Source organism: Python bivittatus, unplaced genomic scaffold, assembly GCF_059951505.1.
Source record: "Python bivittatus isolate LINGU-HERP-01145 unplaced genomic scaffold, Pbiv_v1 ctg000980_np1212, whole genome shotgun sequence".
In the NCBI taxonomy this organism is placed as follows: Eukaryota; Metazoa; Chordata; class Lepidosauria; order Squamata; family Pythonidae; genus Python; species Python bivittatus.
The window spans coordinates 49,371,856-49,388,703 of NW_028277125.1; the positions used below are offsets into that span (position 1 = coordinate 49,371,856).

A 16,848-nucleotide genomic window follows, 5' to 3' on the forward strand; every position below is an offset into this window, starting at 1 on the left:
TACTTGAGAGGGACGTGAGCAGCTGGACACAATGGTTAAATATGGAAGGTTTAAACAAGTTCCTTATGACAAACTTACTTGTATTTGTGGAGCTCCAGAGACAGAGGATATAGCACATATATTATTTGAATGTCAACTGTATAAGAAAGAGAGAGGTCAATTTCTTGGACTGCACATTAGATGAATGGCCTATTGGGATCCTTACATTAAAACAACATTTTTCATGTGTGGTCAGAACCCAAATATTACATATAACATGGCTCTTTATTTGAACAAAACAGTACAATTGAGAACTGCTTATGTGGATCTGACTGGGGTAAATTGTAGGGGTGACACAGAATACAATTTGCACTTCCTTTTTGTTCTTTTACTCTATTTTGTAACACATGGTCTTATTATTGTTCTGTGTTTTGGTTTTTGTATTCTGATATGACTTAATAGCTAATCAATAAAATAGTAGTAGTAGTAGTACAGAGGATAAGATGTAAACATGGGGATGAGAGAATTAGGTGACAGTGAAGTACAGTAAGGACCAAGTCAAGTCTTATTTCCCCATGAACCTGGAAAGGTAAAACAGCAGGGGAGATTTAACAGAATAGGAAGTAAAGCAGTGAAGCATAACAGCATCGCATCGCATCGCATCGCATCATACCATATCTTTCTATGATGAATAAGTTCTCCATAGACCAACATCAATGTTGGGAGGTACTTTGCTTTAAGTTGTAGTAAAAACCATTAATTCTGAGAGGTTTTATCAACTTGTTGAACCAGGATATCAGTGGATAGGTCCTGAACAACAAAAACTGGAGTGGGCAGGGTGGGTGGGAGGATCAGCCGGTAAAGCAAATATCTTTAGCACATTCCATGAAGTGCACAGGGTTAAAGTCTGCAATTAATATAGTTTGTTTATAAATACTGTTATGAAATACTTTTTCCTGAATATTTCATCAGCCCCATTTCCATACCACATTCTATTCTATCAATAACAACACCAACTATAATAATAATACAAGATCCAAGTTACATATATTTGATAAAGTGATTGGTAGAGGTTGGATATTTATGGAAATGAAACATATGAACTCACAGAAATCCAAAATTCAGTTTTGTACCCAAAGTTCTTCCAACTTTATAGGATAGATAAATTATCATTAATTTTAATACTGTGAAATATGCGGTATTTCAGCATATTCCCTGCCATGCAAAATGTTCTATTTGCAAAATTGGTAATGGCAACATTTTGTTCATTTGAACAAGATCACAGTTTGCAAAATGTCTGAGATTCTGTTCACTAAAATGTCATGATCTACCTCTAAAACCCTTTATACATGATTTATACTTCCAATATAGCTATAATTTATGCTTCAACCTTTTTTCACACTGTGTGTTATTACCATAAGTAACACCAAAACAACTCTGAGTTGCAGTCTAGTGACAGCTATTGTATACTTTCCGTATTGTTTGTATGAATTTTAAAGCAAATTGTAGGAGAACAGAGACCTCAGTGAGAAAAATCTGAAAGCAGGGATATTCTCCTGGAAATAGTAAACCAAAGTTTCTGGCAGCCTTTGCAGAAAATTCTTATGTTCTGAAATATGCAAGATTCCCTGAAAACATTGTATATCTTCAAACGTTCTATATCACTTCAAGGATTTCAAGTTCCAAATGAATTTATGCTGAAGTCCAGCAATAATAATATAGTTATTAATTGTCTTGTATGGGGGATAATGAAGACTGGCTTCAAAAATAGCTTCATTTCCATTTCTTTAATTTATTTCAGAAAGGAAGTATCGATCAAAGCATACACAAACTGTTCTTATGTGTTTTACTGGAAATCACACAAGTATAGAAGTGACATATGGTACTACAGAATAAAACATTTCCATGTAGAATAAAACAAAGAAACCAGTATTCAGCTGGTAAACTTCAGTCAGTGAATGCAATTCAACATACAAACCATGTTATCTCATAATCTATTACTTGCATTTCCACTTCACTCAACTTATACTAACATCTCACAACTCCTTATTTCCTTACACTGGAATAGTTTCCTTCAAATGCACCATCTCAAGGTCAAAAATTTAACAGGAAATCCTTTTCTCCTCTAAGGTACATATTTCCTTGTATATCATACCATATACTTTTGTTGCTCAACATACAGAAAAACTACACAGGGCATCATTTATCCTTGGCCACATTTGGAAGAATTTCTGGCATGAATACTGTGATTAAATTCTGAGATCTAGAATATGTGAAATAACTTCAGTTGATTTACCATCCCCTCTCTCATAAACTAAACAATTAAAACATCAAAATAAAAAAAAAATGTTTTATTTTAACTATTGTCTATTGATGGCTGGTTTTATGCATCGGGATAAGATTTAAAAATCACAATGGTTGTTTATATATCATTGTGATTTTTAAAACTTATTTTGGCAGCATCATGTGTAAGTTGTCAACCACCTTAAATGACCTGTTTCAGGACCTGGATGGAGGGACTCTACCCCTCCTTGTCCTGTTAGACCTGTCAGCAGCCTTTGATACCATTAATCGTGGTATATTGCTAGACTGCTTACAAGGATTAGGGACTGGAGGCACCATTTTACAGTGCAAAGTGCAATCATTTTGCTATCTGTTTTCAGTGGGCAGTTTCAGTCTGTGTTAGTGAGGGAGGAGAGATTGGCCCAATGCCCCCTGATATGTGGGTGCTACATGGGTCAGTCTTCTTTCCCCTGCCATTTTACATCTACACAAAAGCTGCTGGCTGTCGTCATCCATCAGTTTGGGTAAAGTATCATCAGTATGTTGATAAAACCCATTGTTTTTATCAGAACAACGGGTGGAAGCTGTGGCCAATATTGGCCTGATTTATTAGAACATCTAGAGAAAAATACTTCTGGTCTCACATTTCTGAGAGGTTCATGGGGCTGAAACTAGAAGGTGCTGCTTTTCTGTAGCAACAACAGTTCCTTGGAACAGCTACTGATGGAGATCTGACCAGTTCCCTCCCTGCTGGGTTTTAGGAAAATGTTAAAAACTGAATTATTGCAGAGGAGTATCAATGTAAAAATAATTTTATAATGTTTAAAAACTGATAATGTATAACCTATACATTAAAATGGATGTGACAGAAAAATTCTTCCTTGATATTGGTCTGTTTTTACTATTCACAAAGGGTGAAAAGTTAATCTTCAGTTGTTGCCTAAATGATGTAATAATATTAGGGGTCAACCCATTCCAAATGGTACCACCAAGAAGACTCATTCATAAGTGAGCCGAAGCTGGCCATCAATAAGCCATGGCATCTGCAATAGGATCTCCATGGATGATTTTAATCAGGAGTCTAGCAGCACCTTTTCCAACTAACAAATGTTATTAAAAGGCATATGGTTTTTTAATACAAAGACATAAGCTTTTGTGCAGCCCATGAAACCCTTTTAATAACACTTGTTAGTCAGAAAAGGTGCTTAAAGACTCCTGATTTTTGCCACCATAGATTAACATGGCTCTTCTCCTACAGTGTCCTGGATGATCTTAGTGACTGTGTAGGTTTATAGCCATGAAGGCTATTAATTACCTAGCTCAGCACTATTGCTTATTTCTTTTAATAATGGGCATTATATTAATGTAATTATTCCTGGGGGCAGGTGGGAGGACACTTTGTGTCCAAACCAAAACTTTCATGAGATCTTTCAAAAATTTTACTGCCCTCATTTAAAATCCTCTCATTAATTTTAAAGCACATGCTAATAAAATTAACAATCAAAGTTACAAGTCCTGATATGGGAGATCTGGAGATGTTGTCAAACTGATACAGAATCCTCATGTGGAAATATCATTATTCATGGACATCACAATCCTATTTGTTCTTTTATCCCTATCTTGGTTATATCATTTCTTTTATTTTTTATTTAAATACTTCATTACAACCCAGTGGTTTCAGCAGAAGTCCAATGCAGGAGGCATTACTTCAAGCATTACTCTTTTCTTTGAGGCTTACACATTTAATATTCATAAAATGTTCAGATAAACAAACCAACAAGGCTTTCATACATAAGTACAAACAACAATAAGTATATTATTTAAAACAATTTATCCGCTTTACAATTAATTGCTGTAGCTATCACAGCTCTAGCTCTGATCTTCCCTGATAGCACTGCATATCTTGCCACATGCTGGGTTATCCTGTGATGTGTATCTGCCAACAGAAAGCAGATTAAATCCCAGGCAAACCCACATAGCATTGAATAAATAAATTGGATTCTAGAAATCTTCTAAAACTGTATAAAATGTACAATTCAGCAGAATATTGATCAGATCTTCAACCTGTGGTGACCTTAAATACAGAGATATTCCAAACTCATATCCCTCTGTACCTCCCAACCATATACGCTGAAGGCATTGATTGAAATTGAAGTTCAGAAGAGGTTTATTTCAAGGGTTGGTTAATCCAAGCCTATAAATATGCCAACATTCTTTGTTACGGTTTAACCACATGGAACTATTCTGAGCAGCCTTCGCTAAAAATTGTACTCAATTTTTACAACCAGTGCTTTAATTTAACCTTAAAGCCTGGCCTATATGTTCCATTGTAAAGCAATAATGTTTAACATACTGTAAATAATTCCAAATGTAGCCATCCTCTTTAAGTTGTTCTCTCCAGCATAGCTTAGCTTGGTTGGGAAACAGGCACATCAATCAATATTTTATCTATATAAAGAAGAATTGTCCTTGCTATTCTAACAATAATGGAAGGAAGATGCTAACCCCTATCCCAATCAAAAAAGAGTTGTTTATTTCCTAGCAGATTTCTTGTTACTTCTCCCTTCCCTCCTCTTCCATTTCTGTGATGGTTGTGTTTCTCAAAAACACATATTATTTGCTATGCCCAGGAAATTCAATAAAGACATTGACACATAGTCTTCCCTTTGTTATATTTATGAGTGTGAAAAAGTCTGTAACTTTCTAATCAGCAATGAAGAAGTGCTAGAGAGTCAAACTTTTCATTTTTCCAAAGACATATAATCAAACAAGAGATACAGATCATTCACACCCAATATTTCACCATTATCAACATATTTTTCAGACATGTAATTATTCACTCAATGTTTAGGGCAGTGGAAAAGCAGTTTTCCACTGCCAAGAAAACAATATGGTTAGGTCTTGGAGCTGAGGTTGACATGATGAAGATTTGACTTCCCCTGTTTAATATGGGTGTGCCAATGCACCATCTTGTGCTCTGACCACCATCTCATGCTGTTGGGTAATTTATGTCCCTGTCTAGAACTTCAGGCTGGACAAATAGAAACAAAGGCATTCAGACTGAACCCAATTTTGTAAATCTTAGCCTTAGCATCTTACATTAGGCATTTTATTTTACAACTGCTAAAAAAAAGTTTTGTTTTGCAATGCACAGGAAATGCTTCACTTATTTCTATACATTCAGCAGTTCTAGAGATCAATGCTTAAACAGTATTTGAAATTACTTCTCACATTTGTTCAAGCTAATTAACTCTTCAGCAGTTTTTGGCATACATGCTAAATTTTGCTATGGGCATCCATTTTGATTAAAAATAATAAGAGCAACCCAATACTTTTTAATAGAAACATTCAAGTCTCCTTACAAACCTCATAATAAATTTGCCCCACCCCATTCCACTTTACATATCTGTCCCCTTCTATGAAACAGTATCCCCCCTGGAATTTAGTTGGCCCCAAATTTGCTTGGATTTAGAAAAGCTATTAAAACCTGGCTGTTTCAGCAGACTTTGGGAGTAGATATGATGTGAATTGTTCCCCCAGCAATTGGGATGTTTGTTTTTTTTGACTGGCATTATCTTGGTACATGAGGTGAATGTATTATTATGCTGATTGTCTGTTTGTCTTCTATTGTTTTAATACCATTTATGTATTTTAGGTATGTGAGCTGCTCAGAGTCAGTATTGATTGGAGTAGCATATAAGGTTCATAAAATAAATTAAATTAAATATCAACAATTCATAGAAATCTGCACTGTGGGATGGAATTATTATTCCAGTACTACAAATAGAATAGGTTGAGACTTACTCCAATTCAGTAAATCAATGGATTTCACATTTCAACTCCTTTATGTCTACTTTTAATATTCTCATATCCTTTCCTCCTTAATCTATACTACTTTAACTGTGAACCTATCCACAGCCTACCTTGTTCATTGGTTTGATAGTTGTATTAATACAAATATCTTTAAAATATAACCTCAGTTTATGATGAGCATAGGATGTGGCAACACACAGATCTTTCCTGTGGAATCAGTGTCAAGTATGAGTAGTACCAGACATGTGACAAAAGGAGGACATGGCCTCCTTTATGGCCTAATGTCCTCCATCTGGCAGGCACAGTCTTCAAATCAAATATTGTCTGACGTTTTGAGTGTCTTGTTTTTGTGGGGATTTTTTTGCCCCTTCCCCAACTTCCATGTATTGTGACCTTGTAAATTATCTGCTTCTTTCTTTCCCTCATCTTTGACAGACTTGACAGCCTAGATTTACGTAATTTATTTCCTGATTCCAGCAATCAGCTTCAACCCAGCCCCTTCAAATTTATGATCACTGTACTCTGTAGACCACATGACTATACATGAAATTTGAAAAGTGTGTTGTCTTCGATTCTATATTATCACTAGCATATGTTCTTGATAATAAAGATTTGTTAAGCAAAAATAGTTCCCATACATACAACACATCACACAGCATGGCAAATATAATCACTTACAGTTTGGCTTCTAAGGAGGCCTAAATGTCTGCAAAAATTGTAAGTTAGCAGATGTATAAAAAGGGGGAAGTTAGAAATGCAAGTTCTTTTTTTTTCTTCCTTTTTCCTCTTCCTTTTTTTTTCTTCTTTTTCTCTACTTTTGGGTATTTTAATTCTTGTTAAATTTGGTTTGTTTATCTATTTTTTCCCTTTTGTTAACCTATATATTAAGGAACAATACAATGGAGCCTTCAGCACTAAGTAATCAGCTTAAGATTGAAACCTTTATCACACAGCACTTTGATGCAATTTGCAGCAGTTCTTTTTTTAATGTTATACGCAATGCTGTATGAAAAAGTCAAATAATTTTATGCTTGTAAGACTGACATCCTAATTTGTGCATAATATTGATAGAGTACTTTTTTCTCCTTTTTCTAACATTCTAAGTTATCTAAATAATAGAATATCAATAAATTTCAATTAATATTGTAAAAACATCACTGTATCAAAATAATACAATGTATTAAGATTTATAACAACATAATAAAAAGGGGAAAAAATAAAGATTTGTTGGAAAAAATATTGAGATTGAAAAGCCAGTCTTTTGGATGGTGGAAAAAGTAATTTCATATACTTACAGGCCTAAGTACATTGTTTTTGCGGTTTTTTGCTGTAATTTTTGTTGCAGATGCCAAGAAAGTTAAACAATTAGTGTGTCCTCCCCCCCACCCCATTTGTTTTCCCTTTCAATTGTTCATGTCCTTCTTTGCCTGTTCAGTTATTTATCTGGTAATGCTAGCTATGAGATAAAGTTCTATAGAATGGATACTATTCACCATGCAGCAGACTTTTTAAAAAATGCAAACAGACTCTGAAGTATGGTCAGACTAAATTTAAGAATGGAGAAAAAAGGGAATTGAGAAAAATGATTATTGAAAGATTTGTCCAGTCTTAATGTACCACTAGCCATCTCCTCAGCCAATTTACCACCAACGTGGCATTGAAAGGGCTCTAAGTTCTAGGAGTCTGACCTAAATTATCTATCTATCTATCTATCTATCTATCTATCTATCTATCTATCTATCTATCTATCTATCTATCTACCTACCTACCTACCTACCTACCTACCTACCTAAAAACATTCCTAAACTGCTTCTCATTAACCCAATCTCTAATGGGCTGAATATATAAAACATAATAATGCTATTAAAAAAAACAACTAATATAACACACAGATACCATCAGCTAAATATAAGGGAAAGCCTGAACAAAGAGATACATTTTCAAAGGAGATAATCATCTTCTCATACACCATTTCTTCTGAAGCCTGTTTTGCCACAGAAGATCAGTGAAAGAAAGAAAAAGGCTTGTTTTCTGCATTTCCTTCATTGAAATCACCTTCAAAGCATAATTATTCTTACAAGTTTAGCCCTGTGACAATAGAATCACAAACTAGCCCTGTTTAATTGATGTAATTTGATTGGTGGAAATATTGCCTTTGGGGATTCATCTTCTTTCAACTTCAGTAGGCCAACAAATAACTTACTAAAACTATATCGAAAGCTCAGCATGTTGTAACTCTCCTTGTTAAAAATGTGACATTTCTTTATAGAATACCACAATTTCAAGACTGAATGGATCCAGTTTTAAAGCTGCTTTCTTCAATTTAATCCATTTAGATGTTGATTATTCCCAGTGGGAATGCTGGGATTTGTGATTCAGTGGAACTGGAAGGCATCAGATTGAGAAAACTGCTTTGCAAGTTGATAATACAGGATATTACAGGTTACCCAATCTTTCATCAATGGCTGTATCTAAAATTTCTCTAGAATCTCTTGACGCCATGGCCACCTAGTCTACACGCATTGTGTTGTTCTGAAGGTTTCCACAAACCAATGTATTATGACCTGCAAGGGTGATGTGCAGTGCAGTGCCGACCAGGGAAGGGGGATGCAGAAGCACTAGAAGGAGCAATGCGACCTCTTCTCTATCTTAAATGGGAGGCCACTTGGGCTACCATTGCCCAAGTTATTATATTATGTGTAAACTTGGAAGGTGGGGGAAAACCCCCGGGGAGGCTGATTGTTTCCTGAATGTGGGTTTTAGTCATGTTTTTTCTCTATATGAACTTGGTGTATAAGTAATACAGAAGTCAAATGTAGTAAGCTTCAAAATTGTATCTAATTGTAGAACATGCTTGAATGAGGAAGTAAATCCCTAAGACAAAAGGAATGGAATAGATTTTTGCAAGAAGTTTGGCATCCCAATGGAGAGCAATGTGCCAAATGGAGCATATGGTCCTCCAGTCACCTCAGGAGGCAAAGATGTAACACAAACATTTCTGGCTTGCTTACAGAAGTTGCCAGGGGCCTGGACTGATGCCTTGATTTATTTTGGTATAAAGTTCTCTTCATTTGTGCTGGCAGCAACATCTTTTAATTACAGAGTATTCAAATATTTTGTTCTACAGGCCCACTGGCACGTAGAAGCACAATTCATCCTGCTCTGTATGACAGTGGCCTACCATATTTTAGCCTACTCAGAGAACTGGCCTTTTCAAAGATACCAGCAGTGGAACACCAGTCCTTACCGTGGGGATCTAACCTTGACCCAGACTTTCTTCCTAATTCAAAACCCATTTGACTATAAACATGTTTCATGAACTCCATTCTTTCATGGAGCTCCAGATAAACTGCCAGCCAGCACTCATTTGTTCTATGAATAAGCTACGAAATGTGTGTATTTTTATTTATTTCCCCTGAACTCTTCCCTGTAGTCTACTGTGGCTTTTTCTTTCAACTCATTTTGAAATTTTTGAAACTCAATTTTCCCAGATGTGCTGACATGGTGTCACTTTGATTGGCAAGTTTTACATCAGCCTCCAGCAAATGCTCATTGTAATGAAAAGGCTTGAATTACTGACAAGTAATTTTTGCAAACGTAACCCCACCATCTTAGTTTCATCCTTCCAGATAAGTACATACTAAGTTCAGTCCAACAAGTGAGGTCAAGTTGTTAAAGATAGCTTTTAAACTTCTGATATTCTCATGTTACTATCAGACTGCAGATTTATTTGTTTATTTAACAAGTGTATCTACCTGTAACTATCTTAGTTATCTATGACACTTGCAATCTAAAGAAAGCTTTGAAAGCTATTTTCAGAAACTCTCTTGCCATTCCTAAAGGCTATTCTTGGAGCCAGATAAATGAGTATTTGCAAGTCATTTGGACTGACTCATACGAAAATAGCAGTGCCTCCTCCACTTATAACAATTTGTTGTATTGGTTGATCAAAGTAGCAGAATGATCTATGCGCATCATATTTATTACTTGAACTTCATGAGGACCAGGAAGAATAGATGCGATGACATTAGGAATTGGGATCAGAAATCTTTCACTGAAGGGTAAGAATACTTCTTCATCAATAGCTCTAACTTGAAGATAAATTTCAGAGAAGTTTAGCTTATGGAATGGATACTTTGAGTAATACAATAGGTTCTTTAGACTGGCTTCTGTACTGAACCTCGGAAGACCTAATCTAATCCATTACACTGCTGACCTCACATTTGCTTTTGCATGTTACCTTCAACTTATCTGTTCCTCACCCTGACCTTTTTGCTATTTGCTTTCCCATCCATCTCCCTGTCTCTCCCCATTTACTGAGTGTTCATCTACTCAATTCCCTGGCAAGAAAAATGACATTCAGGGTTTGTCATTTTTATAGCATAGCACCATCTGGACCACAAACTGTCACCCTTCCCTAAATCCCAAAACAAATGAGTTCTTTTCTTGCTTATGCTATCTGGCCTTATGGTGACTTTCCCTTTATTCCAATGACTGAATCTCTGCACAAGCATCTCTGGATAATCTGTTTATGAAGAATTGTCTCAGGCTGAAAATATCCATTTAAAAGATGATCTGAGTTTCAAATGGCACATAGTCATGAGGAGAAGAGCTCTGCTTGAGCCTGATTAGTAATTCAGAGGTATCAAAGTTGTGTGTGTCAGCATTTTAAGGTAAAGTGGGATAATTTGGACTACAGGTTTACCTTGACAGGACAGATACGTCTAAACTTCATCTGTTTCAATGTTTAGCTTGCAGAAAACTTTGGTTCCAATACGTTCCTCAAAACTTTAATCTACTGCAAGGGAGGTAACACAGCATCCATAGCAAAAAGCAAAATTAAGCATAGTTTACAAAATACAGTAGAGCATAGTGGGGAGAGGTGTGAAGGGGACTACCGATTTCAGTAACAAACAAGTATGCTGTTTGCAAATCAAGGTGATCTTTGCTGTGCGAATGCTGTCAGGTAAAGGAGTAGAAAGATCACAGGTAAAAAGATCAGGGGGATGAAGAGAGATCTAGGTTTTACCCCATTATGTTTCTTTTCCTTTTGTTGCCTAGTGACTTGTCCTGATTGCATGACATTTTTTGAGTTCAGCAAGGTAGCTTGTCTTTGGTAGAAAATACCTGCAAATTTATTCTTTACCCTTTCAAACCTTGCTACATATCCACTCTGAGTTGGATCTGAAATGATCCATACTGATTTGGGCCATTCCCAGAGCTCCAGATCAAGGCTCTAAATGCATTCAGTGGTTTCTGCATTCCCTGTTTTATTGCTACATTAATTTTAATCATAATTCAAAATGATTTTAAGACAACATTCAAAATTTTCATACTTTCATTTTAAATCTATTAAAGTATTTCTTGGCTTGGTGATGTATTGGTGAAAAGAAGGGAAAGTAGTAAAGAGTGAAGTATGTAGAAAATTAAGATGATGTTTTTCCTAGTGTGTGTGTGTGTGTATGTATATGTATACACACACACACACACACACACACACAGAGACAGAACCAAATCTGAAAATCAGAAAATCAACTAGAACAAGCACCCTTCCTAAAAATCAAAGAAGATAAAATGCTTTTGAGTTTTCAGATATTTTAAAAAATTAAAGTGAGGCCTTGGATTTTATAAGCAATATAAATCCTTACATTCAGTTCTTCTCTGTCTCATCCCAGAACAAAATTCTTTCCTAGGAGACTAATTACGTTTTTCATCAGAGTGATATTTCCATTTTTGGCTTCTTCTTTAGTGAATTTTGGAATGTTATAGTTGAGTTTTTATCACTACTGTAGCTATTAAAAGAAGAGATACAGGTGAAAATAAAATAAAATTGTCCTTCTTAAGTTTTCATATTATGTGGTAAGATACTTGCAGAAAGAAGAAGAGAACTAGAACAAAAAGAAGTAAGGTATAGGATCACAAAAGAACAGTAGATGCTGATTGGAAGACTCAAGATACACATACCCTGCAAGTACCTTGTCTTAAAATATCTGGATCCTTCAAGCTGGGAAACAGGCTAGGAAGAGTATTGACACTTTTGAACTTTGATGTTGGAGAAGACTCCTGAAAATACCATGGACAGCCAAGGAAACAAACTGATGGATCATTGCACAAATCAACCCAGGGTTCTCACTAGAGGCACAAATGACCAGGATCAAATTATCATACTTCAGACAGATAGAAGACCTAGCTCTCTAGAGAAGGCTCTGATGCTGAGAAATGTGGAAGGAAAGAGATGAAGAGGATGTCCAGCAGCAAGGTAAATGTACTCAGTTACTGTGGCAATGGGTGCACCACTGGAAGACCTGAAAGACCAGGTTAGGGACAGAAAATATATCTTTATGGTCTCTAAGAGTTAACACCAACTTGATGGAACATAATCAAGTTGAAAAACGTTTGGGGCTGTCACACAGTATAACTGACATACTACAGGTATTCCAGTACAATTGTTAATAAATGATCCATAGGGGGGAAAAAACAACAACAAAACCTAACCACCAAACCATGGACAGATAGGTGAAAAATAAATTGAATATATACAGAAAAACTCACACACTAGAATGTCTGATAAAATGTCTAAATGGATCATTATGAATGAGTGGCTTTTTAGCCTTCCTAAGAGCAGCTTATATTGTTTTAACTGTTTTAACTTACTATTAGATTTTGTAAGCCACCTAGAATCTGCTGGAGTGGGCAGGTTTAATAAATTTAATGAAATAATAGAACTAATAGTCTGTGAATATGGCCTATGGCCATCTAGTAAACTACTTGCTGTGAAGTGGGATCTATAATAAATAAATAATCAAGAACATAGTGTTCAAATAGGCTATATCTTGCCTAAACTTTAAATATACCTGCTTCTGACATCTTCCTTTTCCACCTGATGACTCCATCTAGTATTATGAAAAATTCAGCAGAAATGTTCTCATAGAGGAACACTAATTGGAATTATAATCAGCAGCACAGTTTATTCTACACACCCATGTATCCTAACCAAGGATTATTTCTTTATTTTTATTTCTTTATTAAATTTGTATGCCACCCATCTCCCCCAGTGGGGTGACTCTGGGCAGCTCACAATGAAAGTAAAAGCAACAAACACTTAAAAAATAAATACCCCCATTAATTAATTAAAAAGTCAAACTACAAAAACAAGCCCTATATATAAAAACTAAAAAACATTCAAGATGACAGGGGAGTAAAATCAATTACCCCACAAGCCACTGGTGTGAGCCCCCATGCGGCCCCCAGGCCATCTGGCATAGTCAAGATTTCACAGTCTTCCTGAAGGCTATGAGACCTCACCACACCGCACCTCGGGTGGTAGGTTGTTCCACAGAGCAGGGGCCACGGCAGAAAAGGCCCTCTTCCTAGATCCCAGCAGTTAAAATTCCTTGACTGGTAGAGTCTACAACATGCTCTTCTGCCAGACTGAGTGGGGTGGTCTGATATAACAGGGGCGAGATGGCTCCTCAGATAACCTGGTTCTGTGCCATGAAGGGCTTTAAAGGTGATAACCAACACCTTGAATTGGACCCAGAAGCAAACAGGCAACCAAAGCAGCTCACGTAACATATGGGCCCCCCAGGGGCATTCAAAACTGTCCATGCCACTGCATTCTGTGCCAGCTGTACCTTCTGGATACACTTCAAGGGTAGCCCCATGTAGAGCACATTGCAGTAATCCAACTGGAGGTGACCAGGGCATGAGTGACTGTGTGGAGGGCCTCCCGATCAAGGAAGGGGTGTAAGTGACACACAACACGAAGTTGCACAAAGGCTGTCCTAGCCATGACTGCCACCTGCCTCCTGCTCTTTGAACAGGAGTTGTGAGTCCAGGAGGACTCCCAGATTATGTACTGCATCTGTCTGCGGTAGTGCGACCCTGTCAAGAACCAAAGATGATAAACTCCCAGATCTTGAGGCTCCCCATACCCACAGCCCACTCCATCTTACCAGGGTTCAGTTGAAGCCTGTTGTCCCCCATCCAGGCCCCTATAGCCTACAGGCACCGCAAAAGTGTAGCCACAGCATCGCTTAGGTCACCCAGGATGGTGTATATATATACAGCATACTGATGATACCTCGTCCCATGGTGCCAGATGATCTCACCCAATGGTTTCACATAGATGTTAAACAGGATCGGTGAGAGCACCGAACCCTGAGGCACCCCACAAACCAGGGGCCATGGGTTGGACCTCTCACTCCCTATCAACACCGATTGGGTTTGGCCTTGGAGAAAGGAGATGAACCAGCACAGAACTGTGCCACCCAGCCCCAACTCCTGCAGCCGACCCAAAAGGATACCATGGTTGATGGTATCGAAAGCCGACAAGAGCTCAAGAACAGCAAGGATGGATGCACTACCCACATTCCACTCTCTCCAGAGATCATCTAAAAGTGCGACCAATGCTGTTTCTGTCCCATAACTGGATCTGAAACCTAACTGATAGGGGTCCAGATAATCTGTTTCCTCCAGAATCCTCTGAAGCTGCTGTGCGACCACATTTTCCACCACATTTCCTAAAAAGGGAAGGTGGGAAACTGGATGAAAATTGCCCAGAAGGGTGGGATCTAGCGATGGTTTCTTGAGGAGGGGGCAGACCAAAGCCTTCTTAAAAGGCTTCAGAAACATCCCCTCTGGCAAGAATGAATTGACCACCACCAGTACGCACCCTAAAGTCACCTCCTTGGTGGCTTTGACCAACCAGGAGGGACAGGCATCTAAAATACAGGTAGCCACACTAACAGTCCCAAGGACCCTGTCCACTTCCTCAGGGCCAACAGGTTCAAACCATTCCCAGATAACTGGGTAAGACCGCTCCCTGGGCATCTCCACTGGACCTGCCTCACACTTGGCCTCCAACTGAGAATGGATCTGAGCGATTTTATCCATCAGATGTTCAGCAAATTCCTCTGCATGGCCCTGTAGATAGTCCTCCAAGCCCTCCCTACCCAGGAGGGACCAAGTGACCCTGAACAGGGCTGCTGGGTGACATTCTGACAATGCAATAAGAGCAGAGAAATAATGATGTTTCGCTGCCCTTACTGCCATAAGGTAGGCTTTAATAGCAACTCTAACCCATGTTCAGTCAGACTCATCTTTAGTTTTCCACCAGCAGCACTCAAGATGTCTCTTGGCCCTTTTCAGCTCCCTTAACAACTCCGTAAACCATGGGGAGTGCTGGGGGCGATGGGCCAAGGGAGGCCGCACAGGCATGATCCTGTCCAAGGCCCCAGCCACCTCCTTATTCCAGGCTGCAACCAGGGCCTCCACTGGACCATGCAGGAAGGCCTCAGGAACAACCCCCAGCTCCCTTTGAAACCCTTGCAGGTCCATCAGTCACTGGGGGCAGACCGTTCGAATAGATCCTGCTTCCCTGTGGAGGGGGGCAGCATAGGAGAATCTCAAGACCACCAGTGAGTGGTTTGACCATGACAGAGGGGTTAATATCAAATCCCCCACCAGATCATGCTGCCACTGCTCTGACAAGAAAACCATGTCTGGAGTGTGACCACTGTCCCAAGTCAGGCCGTGGATGACCTGGGATAAGTCCATGGTAGCCATGAACTCCTGAGCTGCCTCCAAGGCCAGCCCCAGAGACAGCAGATTAAAGTCCCCCAAGACCATAAGCCTGGGGAACTTCACTGCCAACCCTGAGATGGCTTCTAGCAGCTCAGGTGGGGAAGTTGCTATGTGGCAGGGAGGCTGATACAGAAGCAACACTCCCGATTGATCCAATGTGCCCATCCTCAGGAACAGGGTCTCACATCCAGCAACTTGTGGAGCACAGCCCCTGAAGGCCAGCAGAGATTCCCGGATGACCACTGCCACACTCCCTCCCCTGCCCTGGGGTCTCAGCCGGTGCCAAACCCTAAACCCGGCTGAACACAATTCCGAAAGGGCAACACCCCCTTCTGGTGTCAGCCAGGTTTTGGTAATGCATGCCAGGTCGGCCTGCTCCTCCCCCATAAGGTTGTGAATAAGGGGGTCCTTATTATTGACCGACCTGGCATTCATCAGCAGCAGCCGAAAGCTTGGGCCTCTGAAGGCCCGCTGACCAGGGTCCGGGCTTGAGCCCAGAGGGCAGAACATGCCACCGGTAATACACATCAGGGGCATCTTCCCCTGAAACAGCCTGCCCTCTGGCTCCCATCAAGGATGCTAGTAGTTCCTGCAGTTCCTTCTGAATAGAAGAGTCCCAAGGCACTCTACAGATTGTAAGGACAAAAGATGGACTATCAATCAGATTTTGTACATTAATTTATGACAATCTGAAAACTTGTACAAATAACCCAGACTGGAATCACATGTAGATACTCCAATATATATGTTCTTTTTCACTTTTTGTTTGTTTGTTTAAGTGAAGTTATTTCTCTAATTAAAGATGGTGAACAGTGATAAACAAACATCAAAAGCCCATAAAAATGGGTACATAGAAGGAATAAACAATAGAAATACAACAAACAGCACATTCTATAAAATTATACAATTCTCTTGGAAACTCAGTAAAGGTGGTGGTTTTGTCTACCTATCTGAAACTATACGTGATTATACCTTTTTCCTGAACTGTATATTTCATCACAGGGTTTGTTTTTCCCTATATATTTTTGGAAAACAGAATCCTATTCTAGAACTGAACAGAGGGAAATTTTACATTCTTTCTCTTTTTGCAGTTTTATATTCACTCCCTTCTTGCTATTCTGTATTTTCTTTGCTCCTATTTCTAACGAAACAAAGGAGATAAGAACTGAATAGGGCAGTCAAACTGTT

The 16,848-nt window shown here is 38.6% G+C and overlaps 1 protein-coding gene and 1 pseudogene across 3 annotated transcripts in view; both read right to left on the bottom strand.

Moving 5' to 3' along the window:
• LOC103048882 (VPS10 domain-containing receptor SorCS1) overlaps nt 1-16,848 on the bottom strand; it is a 426,712-nt gene that overhangs the window by 125,892 nt on the left and 283,972 nt on the right. The window lies entirely within an intron of this gene.
• Nucleotides 9,997-16,113, bottom strand: LOC148213584 (uncharacterized; annotated as a pseudogene).